Source organism: Hoplias malabaricus, chromosome Y, assembly GCF_029633855.1.
Source record: "Hoplias malabaricus isolate fHopMal1 chromosome Y, fHopMal1.hap1, whole genome shotgun sequence".
Classification (NCBI taxonomy): domain Eukaryota; kingdom Metazoa; phylum Chordata; class Actinopteri; order Characiformes; family Erythrinidae; genus Hoplias; species Hoplias malabaricus.
Window position 1 is genome coordinate 5,620,678 of NC_089820.1, and position 21,092 is coordinate 5,641,769.

The 21,092-nt window shown below is 41.3% G+C and overlaps 1 protein-coding gene across 9 annotated transcripts in view; it reads right to left on the minus strand.

Moving 5' to 3' along the window:
- Window positions 1–21,092, minus strand: part of LOC136678065 (splicing regulator ARVCF-like) — a 293,541-nt gene that overhangs the window by 250,107 nt on the left and 22,342 nt on the right. The window contains exon 2 of one of the 9 annotated variants that reach the window (XM_066655870.1): window positions 18,595–18,653. The exons of the other annotated variants lie outside the window; for them this stretch is intronic. The gene's annotated coding sequence lies outside the window, so the exon portion shown is untranslated. The remainder of the gene's footprint in view (window positions 1–18,594; window positions 18,654–21,092) is intronic. 9 annotated transcript variants of the gene reach the window in all.

The window sequence follows — 21,092 nt, forward strand, 5'->3', positions numbered from 1 at the left end:
CACTACAATGTCTCCAGCTACTGTGGTTAGTTTATATTTTCTCTCAGAAAACTGAGAAGATGGCAGAAGCAAATATAAGAACCCAAGCTTCACCGTGCAACATAAAACCGCAGCACAACAAACTATGTCTATTCCTGATCACAGGCTCGCTCGCTACAAAGCCGAGCAGGGTCTTAAACAAACCTTCTCGCCGCAAGTCCAAACACTTCATGCTCAGTTATTTACACAGAAACAGACAAACCACCAAGATACAGGGGGCTTCTTTCTTTTCAAAACACACCACACACACGCAACAGAGCGTAAGAAAAGGGCAAACCACTGTTCCTGGAAAATGCTTAAAACCACTTCCCGAATCCACAAAATAAAGGCGCCTGGGAAATTCCACTGACTGAAATACCACACATTCTGCTGCTGCGTTAAGCAAAAACAAAAGCAGAAATACTTGGACACTCATCACTCTGTGACTAAAGCAACAGAGTGACCTCTTTGTTCGATCATTACAGAGCCGTGGCTTTCCCTCAGTGGAAAAGGTGTGTTTTGGGGGTTAGAGAGAGTGAAGAAAAAGAAGGGGATGTCAGAAATAACAGGCGGTGTTTGGATCGCCGCAATATTGATCACAATTATAGCTGTGTTAATTAGCCCCATCATATTGGTCCAAAAATGGTTTCTGCTGCATTTGTTAGTAGCCTGCTCATTGATTTATGCCCAGAAGCCCCTTAAAATGATGGAATTAATCTACATTACGGTGCACTGTTTGTGGATACAGATGAACTTCTATAATCTCTATGAAAAATATGAACCAATATGCAAAGCTAAGCATCGGTTAGAGCAGTGGTCCCCAAACTGTGGTGCGCTATTGCAGTTGGAGCACAGTAACGCACTTGAATATTATACATAATGCATGCCACTTGTAATAGTTCAAGTGTAAAGGTGATTTGTCACTTCATTTTCTTTTGTTTAGTAAGACGTTGCAGTTTAGTATGAATTACAGTGTTTAATATCAATTTCAGTGGAGTCTGGGAGTAAAAGGCATGTATCTGTGCCGGAGATGGAGGAGAACACTTTATGATATCATCATATAACACGACCAAATTGTAGTCATACATTTTTCTGTATCACCCACCGTGATCCAAAAAGAAAAAAAAAAAAGACTTATAAGGTGTGAAACCAGAACTCTGTAGGGAACACGTTCTAGATCAAGCACTGATTGCAACTGAATGGACATCTTTACAGAGATTCAGAGACGGACAGTGCTGGAGCAAGGTGATGGATGACCCTGCTGATGGTGGAAGTGTAACGTAAGTCTGGAAGTGATCTCTCCGTCTCTCCCTGCCGTCACTTTAAAGGAGCGCTCGGTCGGTCATTGAGCTGACACCTAGTGGTTGTATTATTAGACACCCGTTTGTATCAGGTTATATGTTATAAACATGGCTACTACACGTGGGAGACCTGCTTTTATTCACTGACTTCTAAGCAACGTGATACATCTCACGTGAGTTACACTTTACAGAAGAATGTAAAAATGAAAAATAGACATTTCCACATATATACAGTCTGCTAATTTAAATAGAAAAGAAACTGGGTCAGACGTGTTGCTCCTCTATCCTTTAATCCTGCACAAAATGCAAACAAACTGCCAGAAGGTGTTAGATGTGCCCTGACTGCGTCTGTAGCACTTTATAAATCCAGACAAAAAAGTTCAGTTTGTAGGTGCCATGACTGAGGTTTAAAACTTCCACTCTTTTTATTGCATTTATTTTATTGGTTTCAATGGCATTTTATGTTTAAATTCTGATGGTTAACCACTTTGTTTTAATTATTGCTAATTAAGTATTCACTTTTTTAATCAGTCTTAATTTGTTTGTGTAATGTATTGTCTTTTCACAGTTTATTTGCACAATTTTCTTGCCTTTCATTCATTCATTCATTCATTATCTGTAAGCGCTTATCCAATTCAGGGTCGCGGTGGGTCCAGAGCCTACCTGGAATCATTGGGCGCAAGGCGGGAATACACCCTGGAGGGGGCGCCAGTCCTTCACAGGGCAACACAGACACACACACACAAACTCACACCTACGGACACTTTCGAGTCACCAATCCACCTACTAACGTGTGTTTTTGGACTGTGGGAGGAAACCGGAGCACCCAGAGGAAACCCACGTGGACACAGGGAGAACACACCAACTCCTCACAGACAGTCACCCGGAGCGGGAATCGAACCCACAACCTCCAGGCCCCTGGAGCTGTGTGACTGCGACACTACCTGCTGCGCCACCGTGCTGAATTTTCTTGCCTTTTATGTTTTAATTCATAGGTTTATTGCACACATCACCTCACTCCACTGCCGTCTACCTTTACCCTCCATGTTCCACACTGCCATCAATCAATGAGTCTCTGTAATGCCAAAAAAGTCTAATCAGTTCAGAAAAGAAAAACACAATTGCTGGCTAAACAATATACAAAGTCTTCGATAAGTCATTTATTGGTGCGTAGACTTCTAGAAAGTGTTCAAAATAAAGAAAAAGAAGTCTGCACTCTCAGAACTTATTTTAGTACAAAAAACTGGGCAAACTCACAAACTGCAGACTCTCAAAATTAACAGAGTTTCACCCTGAGGCTTCATCAGGTCATTGAATACACCTGCTGGAGTCGTCCTTTTATTCTTTTGGTGCACTTCTACCTCCTAGAAAGAGCATCATACCACACCTTCTTACCAATTCAACCAGGAAGAAAATACACTGTTCCCCTCATATCACAAAAAAGGCCAGAAACAAGTGACAATCAGTGTCGCAGTCACACAGCTCCAGGGGCCTGGAGGTTGTGGGTTCGATTCCAGCTCCGGGTGACTGTCTGTGAGGAGTTGGTGTGTTCTCCCCGTGTCCGCGTGGGTTTCCTCCGGGTGCTCCGGTTTCCTCCCACAGTCCAAAAACACACGTTGCAGGTGGATTGGCGACTCGAAAGTGTCCGTAGGTGTGAGTGTGTGAGTGAATGTGTGTGTATGTGTTGCCCTGTGAAGGACTGGCGCCCCCTCCAGGGTGTATTCCCGCCTTGCGCCCAATGATTCCAGGTAGACTCTGGACCCACCGTGACCCTAAATTGGATAAGCGCTTACAGATAATGGATGGATGGATGGATTTTGAGAGTTAAAGTTTTGAGTGCGCTAACATCATTGTTCAATAAAGACATAGATATACATCATGTTCTCTATAGAAGTCAGATTTCTGTGACCTAACACAACTAATAAGTGTAAAGATTTAATGTTGGATACATTTTTAAATCTGGAAAAAGTGCCCCATTAATTTTTGGCAGTTTGTATTTAAGTAATGAGGTCAATTTGTTGCTATTCATAGCATTTCATATTTTACAGATTTATTTATTAAGACTTTATTAAATTTGCAGATTTGAACATGAGGTCATCAAGCAACTCAAAGTATGCATTTAAGCATCCGGTGATATTCTCTGTGAACAATCTTTATTACTAATTCCCTTTACGCATCGGCTTAAAATCTCTGCCCACAAAAACTGCCCCAAAGTGAAGCGCTGGTCTCCCTGACCTCAAGATAATGACCATCCACTTTCTGCCAGATGTTTAGAAAGTAAAATCCTGATCGAGGAGCTGGACCCTCCGCAGAATTCCATTTCAGTGACTTCATTTGGTCCTAATTCGGGCTGAATAAAAGTGACCAGCATTTGATTGCGTTTGTCCCCTCTAGTGACCACCATGGAGACCGGCAGGCCCAATGCTTCTTGGTGTTGTCATGGAAACATTAAAAGCCCCATGAATAAATGTGCAAGGGGGCTAAAGGGGTGTGAAAATGGCAGCACTCTGAGTGCCAGGAAGCTAATCCAAATGAACTCCAGTCCACCTGTCCGCTTGGGCAACGTTGCCAAGTATTCCAATAACACACACAATAACACGTACACCACTTCAGAAAGAACTGAGGAGGGGGGGGGGTTGTTTTCATTCATCTGTGGAGCATTTTGAAGAAAAGAACACTTCAGAAACTGGCCCCCAGTTGGCCTCTATCAGTCAGCACATTCAGCAGCACAAATAAGCATAACAGCATCCGGCTGTGAAACTATTGACTTTTCTGGCTGATCATAGGCCTGAGTAGGGAAGAAATTTGACTCTAGGTCCACACTCACTTCAGAGACCTTTAGTAGACCATTCCTAGCGTAGAAAGGTCTTGAATGTCTTTCCCAGTAGCTGGGTACACAGGCCCTGAATCAGGAGGTCACTGGTTCGAGTCTCATCTACAAGTTAGACCCAATACGGAATCAATACTTTGTAAAAGTCAGAGACCACCCTTTTTTCATTCCCTTTCATGTGAAAACAATGAAAATATCCTTTCTTCACACCTCCAAAGTTCTTATAGGCTTATAATTCATATAGACATATGTTCTAAGAACACCAGCAACTTCTTTCGGTTGTGTTTATTGTATCTGTTTCCTGGCGTTCAATAAGCACTTCTCAACAACGCCAGTAAAATTGACTCATCCTGCCTTGTGCAAATGGACTGTTATATCTACAAACTGCCTTTCCAGAAAAGTCAAGATGCTATGCAAAATGTAAACACTTAGAAACTCAGAAAGCAATAATGTGCAAATAATTTAAACCCTAAGTGTAATTAAAAAGCGCACACGTACAAAATTTCATATGTTAAAAGTGAGAAATGTTCATTCATTCATTATCTGTAACCCTTATCCAGTTCAGGGTCGCGGTGGGTCCAGAGCCTACCTGGAATCATTGGGCGCAAGGCGGGAATACACCCTGGAGGGGGCGCCAGTCCTTCACAGGGCAACACACACTCACACCTACGGACACTTTTGAGTCACCAATTCACCTACCAACGTGTGTTTTTGGACTGTGGGAGGAAACCGGAGCACCCAGAGGAAACTCATGCAGACACAGGGAGAACACACCACACTCCTCACAGACAGTCACCCGGAGTGGGACTCATACCCACAACTTTCAGGTCCCTGGAGCTGTGTGACTGCGACACTACCTGCTGCGCCACCGTGCCGCCCCAGTGAAAAATGTTTTTCAAATCACAATTATTGATATGAATATGAAATAACAAAAACACTATGAGAGGTCCTGTGATGTTGAGCAGGTGAAATCCTAGAATAAGCTAAATTTCACTTTCAAGACTACGACAATTGGTTTCGTAAGTTCCCAAATGTTTACAGGGTGTTGTTTAAAGGAGCCGTGAAGCAACACATCAAATTCAAAATAAGCAAACATTTTTCAAAAACAAACTTTCTCGGTTTCAATAATTGAAATGTTGACTTTGTACCATTTCCCGTTAAAAGCTTGAAAAGGTTTGCGTTCTCTTTTTATTTACATTTATTTACTTTTCTGTTAATGGGGTTTGTAAAACGATCAACAGAAAATGAAGACCTTTTAAACATGGGCATTTTGACTAGAAACAGGAGACACGACGTGTGATCTCTGATTTTGCACAGTGCTGCATATGTAATCTGATGCTGTTGCTATGGGAATACAAAAAGATGACCTACTTGAATCTGCTTAACTGCATAAAAACTCACAGATATTGACATCTGCAATGAGGGAACAATATAAGGATCACAGCTTGTGACTAAGGTTGATACCGACCTATAGATATTTCTAGACTGCAGTATTTCTTTTCTATTCATTGCAGCTCTGCTAAAATTTCAAATATCTTTACAAACCTGAAACTAGCCTTTTCAAAACTTTTCATGTTGCAGAATGTCAAATGCAAATGAACAAACAGGGTCAGAGTGAAAGAGCAGCAGTGCATTAAGCTGCGAGTCGTCTCTCAGAGCAAAGGCGCTTCCATAATCCACATGTCACAGGCTCGGAGTCTCTGATAAAACCAAAGGGTATTGCAGGGGCGAGATCATCCCTTCGCATTCAGCATCCGTGGACTATCTGATTATTTAAAGCTCGCAGCTTTACAGCCACCGGAGTGCATTTACAAACAAAAGTCTGTTATCACAAGGATTCCTTTCTAGCCCCGTTCTCCAGCAATAACCTGCGTGGAGATGAAGACCCCTCTTTAGGCAATTCCTCAAAGCTCCCTCCATCGGGCCTGACATTATTACACGGCCATGACATTAATATATAGGCGGCTGTAGAGTGGTGTGGTGTCTTTTACTGTCTAGTGAAATACAGCCACGGGTCGTGAGAAGTCTTTAAATATCCGAGACCAAACACAATTTTAAAGAACCGCTGACAGCGCTAGAACTAGGCGATAAAAAATAAGCTGATTTAAGGTTTCTATAAAGGCCAAGTGTCTGAACAGAGGTTAAAACGTCAGTGTGTGGATATAAGAATATGAAGAAATGGGTTTTTTTCCACACCCATACTGGAACAAATCCTAGTAGAATTTTCACCCTGGCTAAGTAAGACCCCACACTGTGCTGGGACTGGCTGGAAACGGGCGTTTCTAGTAGAGGCCTCTCTAACTGGTTAGAACTGACAAGTAGTATCCTACAACAAGTCTAGGAAAGTGCCATGTTCTCTATGTACAGTGGAGCCTAGTCAGGCAGGATTAGAATTAAGTTCTGCACTAGGAAATTACAAAGCCATGTGCTACAACCGGACAGAACACCGCAAACCCTAAGCTAGGTTTGAACAGAAAACTGCCCAGTGATTGATTAGCAACAGGGAGAATCCTATGTAGACGTCTGCAGTTCTCATGTCCTACATTTGGCCTTGAGTGTCATCTTTGACTTAGGGTGAGTCTCAGTGGCTCAAATCAGCTACATGTCCACCAAATATGGGTCAGATATCAGGTGTGTTGTGGGACAAAAATCGATATTTGGCCCATGTCTAGCCCATCCACACCATTTGCCAGTGCTATAACTGAGCTGTAAGTGCCAAAAGTGAGACAGATTTGGGTCAAATATATCTGCTGTCTGGGTAGTGACCAGTTTCGTGTACTGAGATTAGCTGGGGTTCCATCTACTGCTATGGGATGGGCAGCAGCATCGTCTTTCCTGCAGTGGCATTGGCTCATATATTTATCAGACCTTTTAGCAGACCTTTTATTGAAGCATAAGTTTTGGGGTGGGGGTGGGGATAATAACTGTGATGACTGTCTGCCTTCTATCGACAGTAATAAGTGCACGGCAGCTGTCAATCGGCATTATAAAAGGTTCAGTCGCTCTGTGCCGGGTTAGCTGTGAATAATTCACACGGCCCAGTGGAGTCCCAGTGCTTTTGCGTGCCACGTTCTACAAATGGAGACAGTGGCCCCAGTGTGAACCAAAGCAAAAAAAAAAAAAAAAAAAAAAAAAAAAAAAAAAAAAAAAAAAAAAAAAAAAAAAAGAGACGAGAGTAAGACCAAGACCCCCACACACACACACACACGAGTGTTGCCCTGCTTGTATGAGATACAGTCATGGCAAGCTAACATTGGCTTTAAAGCATTTGCTTTGGTGTGGTTTTAATGCTCCTTTCTGGCGAGAGCAAAATTCCCAATCTAGTTTCCAAAGTGAATATCCTTGGCAAGTCAGACATGTATGTGATAACTGATACATGAAATACTGAAATGATTACTCCATACAATTGACAAATTTGATTATACTAAAACTGGTCAACTTAGAGTTTCATTGTCGAAGATGTGTTAAAGGTAAACTACACGATTGTGGGGAACTACTGTGCTCAGCAAAATCTCTTTTAAGGTGGAATGATGTATTTGAGTAAGAAGCTGTCTGTAGCTTGTTCATGGTTGATGTTTTCATTTGTGTTTTTAGTCGCAAAATGATTTTGCAAATAATGACAACCTTGCGTCATCACCAAATGCAAGACTGTAATTAGAATACTCAGTAAACTCACTGTGGTGGTACCCTCTAGTTGGGGAACAATTGTATCATATTCTATATTAATTGTAGATATTCTTTTAATTTGTGTAGATTCATACAATCCATTTCATCTCCAGGACCTACGATTTTTTTTATTTTAAATTCTGCAATTTTGGACAGTACTATAACAAAAACCTACAGATATTAATCTCTTGGACAAACCAATGGATCACAACTAGACTTTAAAACCACTGTTGTACTTTTAAAAATGTACATTTACACTGTACCTTTACTGACAGTAATGTACCTGTAAAGTACCTTGTGTTTTTCTGGTTTGGATCTCTGCATGCCGAGAGATGGGTGGAGCCACTTCACTGTCAACTTTATTAGGGGACACCACTTCCACCTCCAGGGTGTATTCCCGCCTGGTGTTGTGTTTTTGAATGCAGTTGTTTACATTAGGGAACAGGATGTTTTGATATCAAACCCCAGTGATTAAACCGCCTCTTCCGCAGCTTTGAAGATGATGTCATTCGTGCAGGAAACAGAGTGGCAAAGGAAGGGCACTGCATGAATGAGCTCTAATTACGTGCTCCCCGTTGGATGATGAATACAAAAGAGACACGTACTACTCTCTTCAAGCAGGCCTACAGGGTTTCATAACCATCCGGGAAGTTTGTGATGAATACTGGTGAAGTGTAACAGCCAAGTGAAGCGTATACATCTCTCTGAAGGACAGTATGTACAGCTCCATCTCTGCTATAATTAACATCCTTTCAGTAACACAAGCCAACCTTCCTTTACTCACTGTAGTCCATCTGCTACTCTAACTTTATTAGCACCTCTTCACCCTCGCAAGGCCACCACAGAGCAGCGGGTTCATGGTCAGTGTAAGGTTTATCAGTTTCTGATCGTTTGAGACTAAATACAAACATAGAAAATTGGGTTTTAAATTTCATTTTCTTTATTTTGTAGAGTAAGAAAAGAAAATGGGATTTCATTTGTTTTTACAATTTTCTTATTCTTCATTTCTGCTCCTCAAAATCTGAATTTTTAAAAAATTGAAAAATGACTCCTACATTTTCTCATTTTCCCCTTTACTGCGTCTTGTAATGAAAGTGATAGGACTGTACCATCACAGCGGGGGTGACATGCTCTCTGAATTTAAACCACAGACTTTTCACTAAGCAGCGGATAACGTTTTCATACTTGTTAAGGGTTGACATTATACAGAGACACACGGAGCAGCAGGGTCAGCATTTACTCGGGCAGTGTGGGCAAACTATCTACACTTCAAGAAAAGGCAGTCACGCCATGTAGGCTTCCCTGGGCGCGTCTGTAGCGGTGTTTCTTGTGGAAAAGCACAGAAAAACTTGACTCTTAACTTTAATTAGACGTTATTTACTGAGTTTTAATCACAAAATCAATATTCATTTGTTGAAAAATAATTGTTATTACCCTTAAACCAGAGCAAACCCCATAACCTGAATGAAAGTCACACTGTTCCCAATATTAAAATGATATTAAAAAGTAAAATCTAATTGTTTATGTGTATTGTGTAAATGCTGGCACAGCTGCTGTGTATCTGAATAGCAGACATTATTCGCTGTTTGGTGAGCAGTCTGTGGTTAACGTGCAGAGAGGTACAGCAGGTTGGTCTCCCCCCGCTGTGATGGTACAGTCCTATCACTTTCATTACAAGGTGCAGTAAAAGGGAAAATGAGAAAATGGAATAGTCATTTTTTCATTTTTCAGAAATTCTGATTAAAAATTTGAAATTCTGAATTAGAAAATTAGAAAAACAAATTAAATATATACCAAATTTGAAGAAAAAAAAAAAGTTGACCAATACTAACTGTGCAGCAGCAGATGAGATACTATCTGTGACTTTTCATCTATAAGGTGGACAAACGAGATAGGTGTGTCTAAAAGAGTGGACAGTGATTGGACACGGTGTTTAACAACTTCAGTAGCACTGCTGTGTCTGATCCACTCATAATAACGCAAGAAACACACTAACACCACCACCACGGACATCGAATTAAAGCCTAAATATAACAGACATGCTTCATGCATGGTGGGACTAAAAATCCCTTTCTGTCAAAAACCACAAGAGCCTTGACTCCTCAAAAAGAGAGAGGGAGCAAGAAAGAGACAGACTCAAATGAAGCAAGACAGAAAGACAAAAAGATAAACAAGATCCAGAAAGAGTGAGGGACTAAACAAAAACAGGAATTAGATGTGAGAAAAAAGAACAAAGGAAAGATAAAAATCATACACAGAGCCAAAAATAAACACATAAATAAACAGACAGAAACGAGCCGTAAAAGATGAGGACTTAGGGGAAGAGTTCCTTTGAAGGTTAAATGACCTCAGAGGAAGAACTCTGAACTGACTGTATTCACTAATCACCCTCTTCCTCTCGATCAGTTGTGCTGCTGACTGAATGTGTCCCTGAGGACTGAATGGCTTCGCTAATTGGGTGTCCTTTAGATTCCCTTCATGTCCTGAGAAGGTGGCTAAAGCTGGAGGAAGTGTAGGCTGATGGGATGCGTCTTCGTCCCATTGGTAGATTAAATATCACTCTCTCACACACTCCTATATGCACTACATGTCCAGACATGTTTGAACACTCTATAATTAATGAATTCAGTTACTTTATACACAGTGCACAGTGGAGCAGTAGAACTGTGTTCTTTGGAATGATTGTGCACTATCCAATATGTTCGGGATGATTTGTGATCCAGAATTAATCTGTCAGTACCTAACCCTAGAGAAGTTCTCATGGCTGCCATTAATTCCTCACAGAAGATAACCTTACAGAGAACGTTATCGACCAATAACGGTAGCTCTACAGTCAGACCGTCCAATTAGAAGATTTTAGGCTAATTCACCACGCCCCCTTCTCACTCAAGCGAACCAATCGGAGTAGGGGAGGGCGGGACTAGTTTGTGAACGAACCTTCTCGAAGTTCTATGTAAGCGCTAGAAAAACAAAATGCCGGACGTTTGTGAAATTCCGCCCGAACATTTTTTAAGTGTAAAAAAGAGGACATGTCCGGGTGAAAGGGGACCTCTGGTCACCCTAGGCAGTGTACGCCCGCAGCGCTTTGCCTCCTCTCCCTCCCTTAATGATTTTGCCGCTAGTTTTAGCGACTTTTCAGACCTTCTAGCGAGTTATTTAAAAAAACAAAAAAGACTAGCGCCAGTGACTTTCTGTACAAACCTTAGCTACGTTTTATAGAAGAGAATCGCCGGTAGCACGACTCGTTAGAACACCGGGACTGACCGTGAGCCGGAGAGACAGCTCCCTTAAAGCGGCTCCAGAGACGGAGCAGCACAGTCCGTCCACACGGCAACTCACACTGATCAGGAGGAGCTGTAAAATGTGCAAAAAGTGCTGCCAAAGACACGTTCGCTTCCCTTTATTTTGAATGAATTCATTTTTCTGAACTGAAATCACAGAATTCAAACCGTAAACAAGCCTTATGAATGTGTGACACAGGGCTGAAGGTGCGATTGGACCCAGAATTGGCTTAACGTCACGTGACGTCACACTTAACAAGCAGATACCAGCGATTTTGCAGACCGTCTTCAGCTTTAGAGAACGTACATTACTGCTCCTGATGTTTTAGGTTTTTGCGAGGGTATCGTTTCAGTATCGGGTATTGAGATATTTAGGTAGGTATCGTAGAGAAAGTCATAATTTTGGTATCATGACAACACGAGTCTAAAGTCCTCCCAGATGGTCATAGGCTGTGTTTTTGGGGAAAAAAAATGTTATGCTTTATTATTTTAAGAAAAAACATGGAATCAGTTGTCCATAAACTTTTGTCTATCCTTGGTCTTCAACATAATAAACATCACAGTGCTGGATGTGGGGGAAATAAAGGTTATCATATTACTGCACAAGATATCAGCTGACAGAAATATGACAGTGTGACAGCACAAACTAATCAGATTCCACAGATCTCTGACCTGTTTTTCATGCACAGCGATGTCTGATCAGGTCAGAGGAGCTGATAAATACAAGGTACTGATAAAAGCTAAAGACCAAGCTACTTCACAGCAATATATCCACCATGCAGCTACACACTGTAAAGAGTCAAACTGTCAGCTGGAACACAGAGCCCCTCCTAAACCAAATTAGTCCAATGGTCACATCTTGGTAAAATCTGGAAACAAGAGAGTTAGGTTCTAGTAACAAAATCAACAACTTAAATGCCTCTGCATTTAATCCATTTCACACACACACACACACACACATAAAAGCACTAGTTGACTAGGGGCAGTGAGCCCACACACAGCTGGAGCAGCAGGCAGATATCCCAGTGGTCATTGGAGCAGTTTTGGAGGGGGGTGTATTTACTTGCCTCGCTGAGTGCCGGCTTTTTTGATCCATAAAGATAGAGTTTGACATGAAGGTATAGTCACCGACCACAGAGGTATCTTGTTCCCCTGCCCCACGTATCATAGCTCCACTTACTTTCCTGTCCAACTTAACTGTGACCATTGTTTAACTAGCATGGGACAGCCATGGTCTAATGGTTAGAGAGGTGCACTTTAGATTGGTCACTGGTACAATACTCTCAACCAGGGAACCAGGAAAATGGGAAGCAAGCACCTAGGAGGTCATGGCCACAAATCTATAAGAGTTAGCTTATGAGTTTCCAAAAAGTTTGTTAAGTGGTTGAGTGAGAATCACACAGAGCACTCTCTCTCCCTGTTAAGATGATCTTAACACCAAGATGTCTTTTTTGGGAAACTGGGCCCAGGTTAGTTCGACAGCAGCAGACATTTCCACTCCCCAGGGTCTTCGTGCCAGTCGACTGTAAGGCAGCAGCAGATACAGGTGAACAAGCTGTACAGATGGAAGAGAGTAATGACAACTAATGTATCTATGCACTGCACCCTCCATAAAGAACACACACATACACAAAGACGGTCCACACATTTCGAGTGCTCGGGTGTGTTTGAGAGTACTTATTACTTAAGTGATATTGGCCCGCAGCATCACTTTTAAGAATACAGGAGGTCATCGGGTTACGTCAGTCCTGAGTTACGACGTTTTGTGGTTACGAAACATCTCCCATTTACTGTATAAACCTTGTTTCGACTTAAGTGTTTTTTCATCGTAAACGTCGTAACGTGAACTTCGTGTTTGGTGTGCGCGGCGCAGCGGAAGATTGCACGGTTACGCGGCTCGGGACCGAGGAGGATAGGTGTTAGAATAGGATAAGTGCTTACAGTATGTTATTTACGTAGAGTATGTACGTATGTTCCGACTTACACTGAAAATCGGTTTACGATGCGACGTAGGAACGGATCAACGTCATAAGTCGAGGACCCCCTGTACGTCATTAGTGGCCCACTGGCACTTTTTCCTTTGACCTGACGGTGGCAGCAGTGTGCAAATATATAGGATACTGCACCACTGTGTTAATGAACTAAGCTAAATTTAAACGCCGTTCATTTCTGTGGGTCAGCAAAGTAATTCACAGAACGATATTTCGTGATGCCTGCAGCAAAAGAAACCTCAAAGTTGACAATGAGAACTGGCGATTTCAAGAGAGATGGAAGTAACTGCATATCCTGTAGCAGTTAATGCCCTAAAATGAAATTCAGTATTTAATACATTTAAACTGTTTTGTAAATATGTGCTTTTCATATTTTGAATACACTGTTATAAATATATAATAATATATTATAAATATTTATGAATAATATTCAGCCCACTTTGAAAAACATTTGGACACCCCTGGCTGAGAGAGAGAGAGAGAGAGAGAGAGAGAGAGAGAGAGAGAAATATATAATGGAAAGATAAGATTATAGAACAGCAAGAGAGAAAGAAAGCAAGAAAGAAGGAAAGATAGAGAGCTGTAATCTCTTCTGTCAAAGTGTATATATCTGTAAGTGTTGAACACACTCTGTCAAGCCTAAAATCAACTGTTAATACTGCACTTAAGTATAGTTTTGAATTGAAATGTTTTTTTAAAAAAGAGGCTCCCTGGCGACAGAGTGATTAAATTCCAAAAATAGGCTTAATCTCTGTCCACCGCCCATGAGAAATTTAATCTCCTAAAAAGACACACTCGTGGGAGCCGGCTAGAGAGAAGAGAGGGAGGGAAAATAGAAAAATAAAAAGAAACAAACTCAAAAGAAGATGAGAAAAAAATGGGAAAAGTCTTTTAAAAAGTGGGGAAGCGCTGAGAGTCAGTTTGATTAAAATCGTCCTTGTGGAAGAATTCATTAGAACTTTTCTTCTGAGGGAGTTAATTGAGGCCGATGTTATAATTTATTCTAATAGAGTCTTAAGCAGTGATGAAAATTCTTAAACTCTTATGAAAATGTCCCAATGTATAATTTGACCTTAAATATGAGGAAATTAAAAGGACATAGAAGCCTTTGTCCTTTTGTCCTCCTCTGGGATTTAAACTAGACATTGGAACAATGGCGTGAGAATTTAAAGGGGTAATATTAGGAAAAAACGTAAATACATTTTCAGTGCGTTATAACATTCATTTGGGGATCTGGAACCTATGTGAAACAAAGCCTATTAAGTGGTCTAACTAAGTCAGAACACGTGGGATAAACAAGCAATTGTGATATTGCTCTGCTCCTGACATCAAGTGCTGAGACCTAACCCTTGCCTGAGTCTCGCCAGCCACACAGCTGGACCGGCGTATACGTGAGAGCACAAAAATGAAGTTACAATTGAGCATGGAGACATGACTACTGATTAAATAATAATTCACTAATTATAAGAGATTGCTACAAACATGTAGCTATACACTGGGCATTGAGTCATTTCAACCATGGCTTGACCAATAGATAAGCTGGCTGATTGACAGATACTAGCAAATTATATTAATGGATATCACGGTTTATCGCCAACAGTAGTCCTCTGAAATTGGTATCAGTTACAAACGTTTCATATTGGTCAGCACCTGGCTGAAATATCATATCGTCTTCGGTGTTTGATGGCCTACAAAATCTCAACAGGGAAAAAAAAAACCCCTAACTAAACTCTGGATCTGTTCCATTAGTCCCCAAAATAATGATCTTCCAGCTCCAGATTTGTTCCCTTCTCAGTGTCAGTGGGAGGTAATTGGGGTCACATCACTTGTCAAATACTTTAATTACATTCTGATCCACTTCCTGCATATCAAAATATGAGCACAAAGGGACAGCTGTGTGCTGACCGGTAGAGGGTTGGGAGGAAAAAGGCCAAGCTGCAAAAATATTTGCCCCTGGATGCTGATGGCAACTGGGTAGATGTCATTAAAGCCATGATGGACATGTTTATGCCTTGAGGTGAGAAAAGCGTTGTTTAAAAAAAAAAAATTAAAATAATAATAATAATAAATAAATAAAATCTTCGTCCCACTTCTCTGACTTTGGACACCGATAGTGATTCTAAGGAAAGATACATTGCAAGGAAATATGAAATGGGATACTCTGATGAAGCCTAGAATGACCACGCTCAATGCCAAGCATCAGTCAGAGGGGCAAAAACCACTCCAGTTTTGTGTTGTGAAGATGTGGAAGTGTGATCATACCTATGGGATGAGTTGGAGTGGCCATAACGAACCATACATTACAACCTGACCACACTAATGATCTCATTCTTAAGGCTAAATGCAATCAAATTCTCACAGGCATGTTTCAATAAGTAGTGTAAATACATAGAAGAGGCGTAAGACCTTTAACTGCAATGAGAGGGGGGACAAAATTCCTTTGGATTTCCATTGACCCAAAATTTCATAAAACAAAAAACGTGGATAAGCAGGTGCCCAAAACTTTTTAATCATAGTGTAGTTTCTCTAAAGCTGCTCAATGAGTAAGTAATACAACAGGCCAAGCAATATTATATTATGGCTTATTTATTCCTTATTATCAACTAGTCAGCTGTCGATATTCTATAATAGCATGTGTCCCTTATATCATCCAATAGTATCAGGAACTGATATATCAGCCAGGCCCTAGTTTTTCAATTTGGCCTTTTGCCTGCAGTCCTACCCATAAACAAATGTCACAAACACCCACAGCAGCTCAATTCCTGATTCCCCAAGACTTTTCTGTGAACATGAGGAGTTAATTGGACAGAAAGAATCATGCAGTTCCAGTTCACGCTCAGTGTGACACGTCACTTCATTACTATCAGGATGGCGTGAACGTAAACACTAGTCTCTCAACAAGACGTGAATCATCACTCTGCTACTACATTGTCACTGAAACTGATAGCAGTTCATTAACGATGACTGATTACATTAGCACATAATTGTATATCATTAGGCTTTGAAGCCTTGCGTTACACTGTGAAACTTACATGTAGCTAGCTGCCCTTAGTTGAATGCTACAATGTCTGGGAAGCTTTACAGTTACTGTTCAACTTTACAGCTCAGGGTTTATTCTAGAAGTTTCTTCCACAGCGGTGGACTCACCACCCCGTACAAGGCAGGTCAAAGTGAAAAGAGAGACAGCTTATAAACACTTTCACACTCTACTTGCATAGATTAAATTAAATAAAGAATTCAGCATCATGCTTGGGGTCAGTTAACTAAACTCTTCACACAGCAGCTAGTTTGAAGCTAGGACAATAACTTTATCTGAGGTAACCTGACCTTAATATGTGTTTGCAAAAAGACTGGCTGCCTTTCTCTGGGTGAATTTCCAGTCAAATGTGACCTGCTGTGGCTTTCTGTGGTCTCGATACGATTTAATGTAACGTAGTACTCTCAGAATGCTCTGTGAATGTCGTTTTCCACTGTAAAACTACAAGATCATTACTGAGGTTAGGTACTGATGCTGGATGTACTCATCAGTCCACAAAAATCTATGCTCTTACAACACTTCACATAGAAAAAGGTATCACGACCCCTTCTAAAGAGTGAATTCCATTAAATTGCACATGCAGTATTTATATAATCTCCAAATAACTGACCAACAGATTCTTTTTTAGTGCATATGCGCATTAAATTGGAGATCTGGCCCCTACCATTCCACTAACTGTGAAATTAGAGCACCCAGTCAGTTTTTGTGTGCTGTGCAAGCCTGAAACTTAAGATAAAACAAACAGTTTTGAATTTGCGCTGCTCCCAACGTCAGGTGAAGAGACTTTCGAATTGTTCCGCCATCTCGTCTGAGTCTCTCCAATCACAGCACTGAACCAGGGTATATGTGAGAGTGCAAAGGTGAAGTTAACTGACCAAAAAAAAAAAAACAAGAGTGGATACACAAGTACTGATTAAATATGGAGAAAACGAGAAAGGATATGAAAGAGGATTGAGTGAAAATGGCTAAAAAAAAACCCACAGCTTCTGCTCCACGCTCAAGGCTCTTGCACTGAACTGAGCGGTGGCTCATTCTTATTTAAAGAAACATGAAATATGAAACTGGGGGGCTCAGGGCTCAGGTCTCCACATGTCCTGGAAAACAACAGGTTTGTTGGGTTTTTAGTTCAGTATCGCAAAGGCGAGAAGTTGCACTGGCCTTGAATGACCAATGGTCATTCAGCATGACATGAGCAACCACAAACTGAAATATTTGTTTGGCTAACAAGACTTAGCAAGAATCTTTTTCATTGGGCCTTGCTATAAGAAGCCTAACTAAAGCCCGTTTTGGACTCCTGGAGGCTTGGGCTGGCCTTGAGACGTGGATAACAAACAGCTAAATGATCTACAGGATGGGGATTTCAATCTGAAAAGCAGGAAATAATTTGAGTTCTTACATTTGAATCAGTTTCATATTCATATCCTAGAACCGAGATTGTTCCCCCCATTTCTGCCACGTGTCTCAGCGGGTTTGTGTTCTATTACTTTCAGCCCACAGTCCTGGTATTGACGAGAAAGCCGAACGGCATGAATAGAGCAAACGAGTGTCAAATTATCCAAACGCTCAGCCCCCTCCATGACACTCAGCGTCAAATCTTTCCATCTCGGCTGGAGGCCGCCTGACAGGGTGGAACACATCTGAAGATGAAGTGTTTATCACAGGAGACAGGGGCTTCACACTGCCTTTGCTTGAGTTAAGATGAGGGGCTAATAAATATGACGCTACCATCTCTGGTAAAACTTATTTTCAAGGAGCAATCAGTTGTTTTTACAACCTAAAAGCAGTAGACACTGTTTCTGAAAAATGATCATACGTTATTGTTGCAATACTTGTATACTAAAGTGCATCTAATATGAGATGATAAATAAGGTTGCTTCATGGTCTCTGCATAAATCGGTATATGCTCCATAGAGCGGGTCCCAGACATGGAGGCAACTATGGTGCAGAATCTGTGATACATCCAGGCCTTTAGGATACTTGGCAGATAACACGTCATTGTTTGTTAAAACCATTCATTGAGATTCAAACATTTCCCCTTTATACGTTTCAAAAGCTACACCATTCATTCTTAATCCTGGCAGGAACATAACACATTATATATAGAACTGAGAGGGACTACAAGTGTAAGCCCAGTGTGATGCTGATGCAACATCAAGCCCTAGATTTTATGTCATAAATATACAAGGAATGTTCTAGCTAGTGACCACAGGGTTTTGAGTTCCCATGACTGGCCGGGTATGCAAAGCGCTATGATTTCTGCAATGTCGAGAACATGGATGGAATGATGGAACTGAGGAATAAAAACAGAATTCTGATCAAACAAGTGAAATGCACAGAATTAGAAAATCTTTTTAAAAACCCAACCTGGTTTTTACAAACACACACAATCCACAATCCATGAGTGATGTGGCGGCGCAATTGCACCTGTAGGTTGACGGTGTGGTATGCTGTCTTCCCTGTTGCTTGTTACCTTTGAATGCCCATCATCTGCGTCTCCTATGTGGATGCAAAGCAGAGGCCTGCAGACGTCTGGATCAAACAAAGGCCAGAGCAGGATCAGCAAACAGAGAGCTGGATGTTACGTTTTACACTGTTTATTTATGTCTAGTAATTATTGCCAGCAATAGACAGTATTTGGCTTGAACACACTGGACAAATAATATGTTAAATATAATATTTTGGGTTTTTTATAGCGGCAATAAAAAAAAAATACACAAGTGTGATTTGTATATTTGTAGTAAAAACAACTCAATGTTGAAAAGAAAAAGCAATAAAAAAGAAAAATGGGGGGAAAATAAAGCAGATTTCATAGGGCCCTGATTATGAACCTGGCAATGTGCTTCTGAAAAACACTGAACCACTTTGCCAACATGCAGCGTTTCTTACTGACAACACTATACTGCAAGCCATACTGGCCATAGGCGCTGGTCACAGACATTGAGAGGACTCATACTGTTCCATTTACCAGGTAACTCAGATGTCTGAGCTGGGAATGAGGTCAGACCTGAGCTGAGCAGTTAAACGTTCAGTCAAATGTATGCCCTAAATTGTCATTGTTAGCTTGTTCCTGTTTAGCACCGTAAGATATACCAGCTGATTTATCCCATATAATATACAGTATAACAACTACTGCTTTTACACATTGTTGATGCACATGCAGCCATCTTGGATTCTGAACTTGGGGACTGTGATGCTCCTGTTGAAATTACCTACTCCGAAATTCCAACATCCGAGTTTTACTGGAACGCAGCATCATCTTCCTTGTAGAATCAACAAAATCCAACATAACAAATATATCAAATCACTCCAACAATAGGAAGCAAACCAAATCCTGCAGGGTCCCATAAGGACAGATTAGCAGCTTGTCTCTGGGGCGTCCCCAGGGTCTTGGTGGGGGGAGTTTATTTACAGGAGGCAGGAAAAAAGTTACTGTCTTTGAATCATGACTTAAAAATAGCCCACCTCCAACTCTGAGCTGATAGGGTAAATAAATGCTAACATGGAAAAACATGGGGCCTAAAACTACCAAATCTAGGGTCCCAAAGGTTCCCGCAAAGAGGGAGGATGTCTGGGGTCTCCAGGGGTCTCAAAATACAGCAGGCAGGAGCGAGACTCTGCCCTTGAATTGTGTGCAACATAAGATACCCCACCCCCTTCTCCCGGCGCAGCTCTCAAATCTTCTCATACGGCATGATGAAATCAATCCTTACTCCCCCGACACTAACCATGTGTCTCTCTCCCTCTCCCTTTCTCTCTGTCATTTTATCCCTTTCCCTCCTTCACCTCACCAATCCCTCTCTGCCACTCTCGCCTCTTTCACACTTCTGTCATCACCTCTTCCATCTCCACCATCTTCTAACCACTATCTCAATCTCTTCTGAGTCCTTCTTCTTTTCTCTCTCTTTTCCAGAATGTTCCCTCAAACATTTTATTCTCTCTTTTCCATTACCACCTCATACCTTTTCACTTTTTTGTGACTTGCAGTTCCTCTTTTTTTAGGAATTTTACATCTCTCTCTCTCTGTAATTTTCTATTCTCTTTTACCCCTTCTCTACTCCTTCACTTATTCCGTCTCTCTTCTTTCTCTCTGTTTGTCTCATGCTTTTACTTCTCCATCTCTTTCCTTTCACTCTCACTCACTCTCTTAATACATTCTCTCTATCTTTCACTTCCTCTACCATGAATGTTTTTATTCCTTCTCTCCATCTGGCTCTTCTTCCACTCTCCAACATCTCTCGCTGTTTCTACCTCAATCCTCCATCTCTCCTCGTTCGCTCACATTTTACTCCCTTGTTTCCTTTGTCTTTCCTTCCCCTCTTCATTCACTCTTTCCTTCCATCCCTTCATTCCTTTTTCCCCTATTTAATCCTTCTCTTGACACCTCATCCCACTTCTATATTCTTTTTTCTGTCATTTCTTTCCCTCTTTATCTATATCCTTCTCATTTTTCATTTCCACACTCTTTCTGCATTCCACCATTCCTTTCCATCTCTCTCTCTCTCTCTCTATTACGAGACTCACAGTAGGAGAGGTCTCCCACTGGGACTGTGTGGATGGATGAGCGAGTGTCTGATGGAGAGATTTTCTTCCGCTCCTCCCTACTTCCTTTTCTCGCTCCATCTCTCTTTCTTCCTCTATTTAAAAAAAAAAAAATAGTATTCTCTCTCCATCTCTCTTTTACCTCATCTCATCGCCGTGCCCCTCCCCCTCCCCTCAATACAGGCATAAATTGCTGTGAATAAACACTGCAGTGTTTCCGTGGCGCCCCTGCGCTACAGTGCGTTTGAAGCAGAAAAAGTGCAGAGATTAGCATGCTAGCAGATCAATACAGCACTCGGTGGGCTTCAGCGGATAGGGCTTACACAACCCTCTCCTGTCTCAGGCTCACTTATTCCATGGCTTATGTCGTGTTCTATATAGGTGTCCACATTTTGGCAAGCAAAAAACCCTTCCAGCCAATAATAGTCT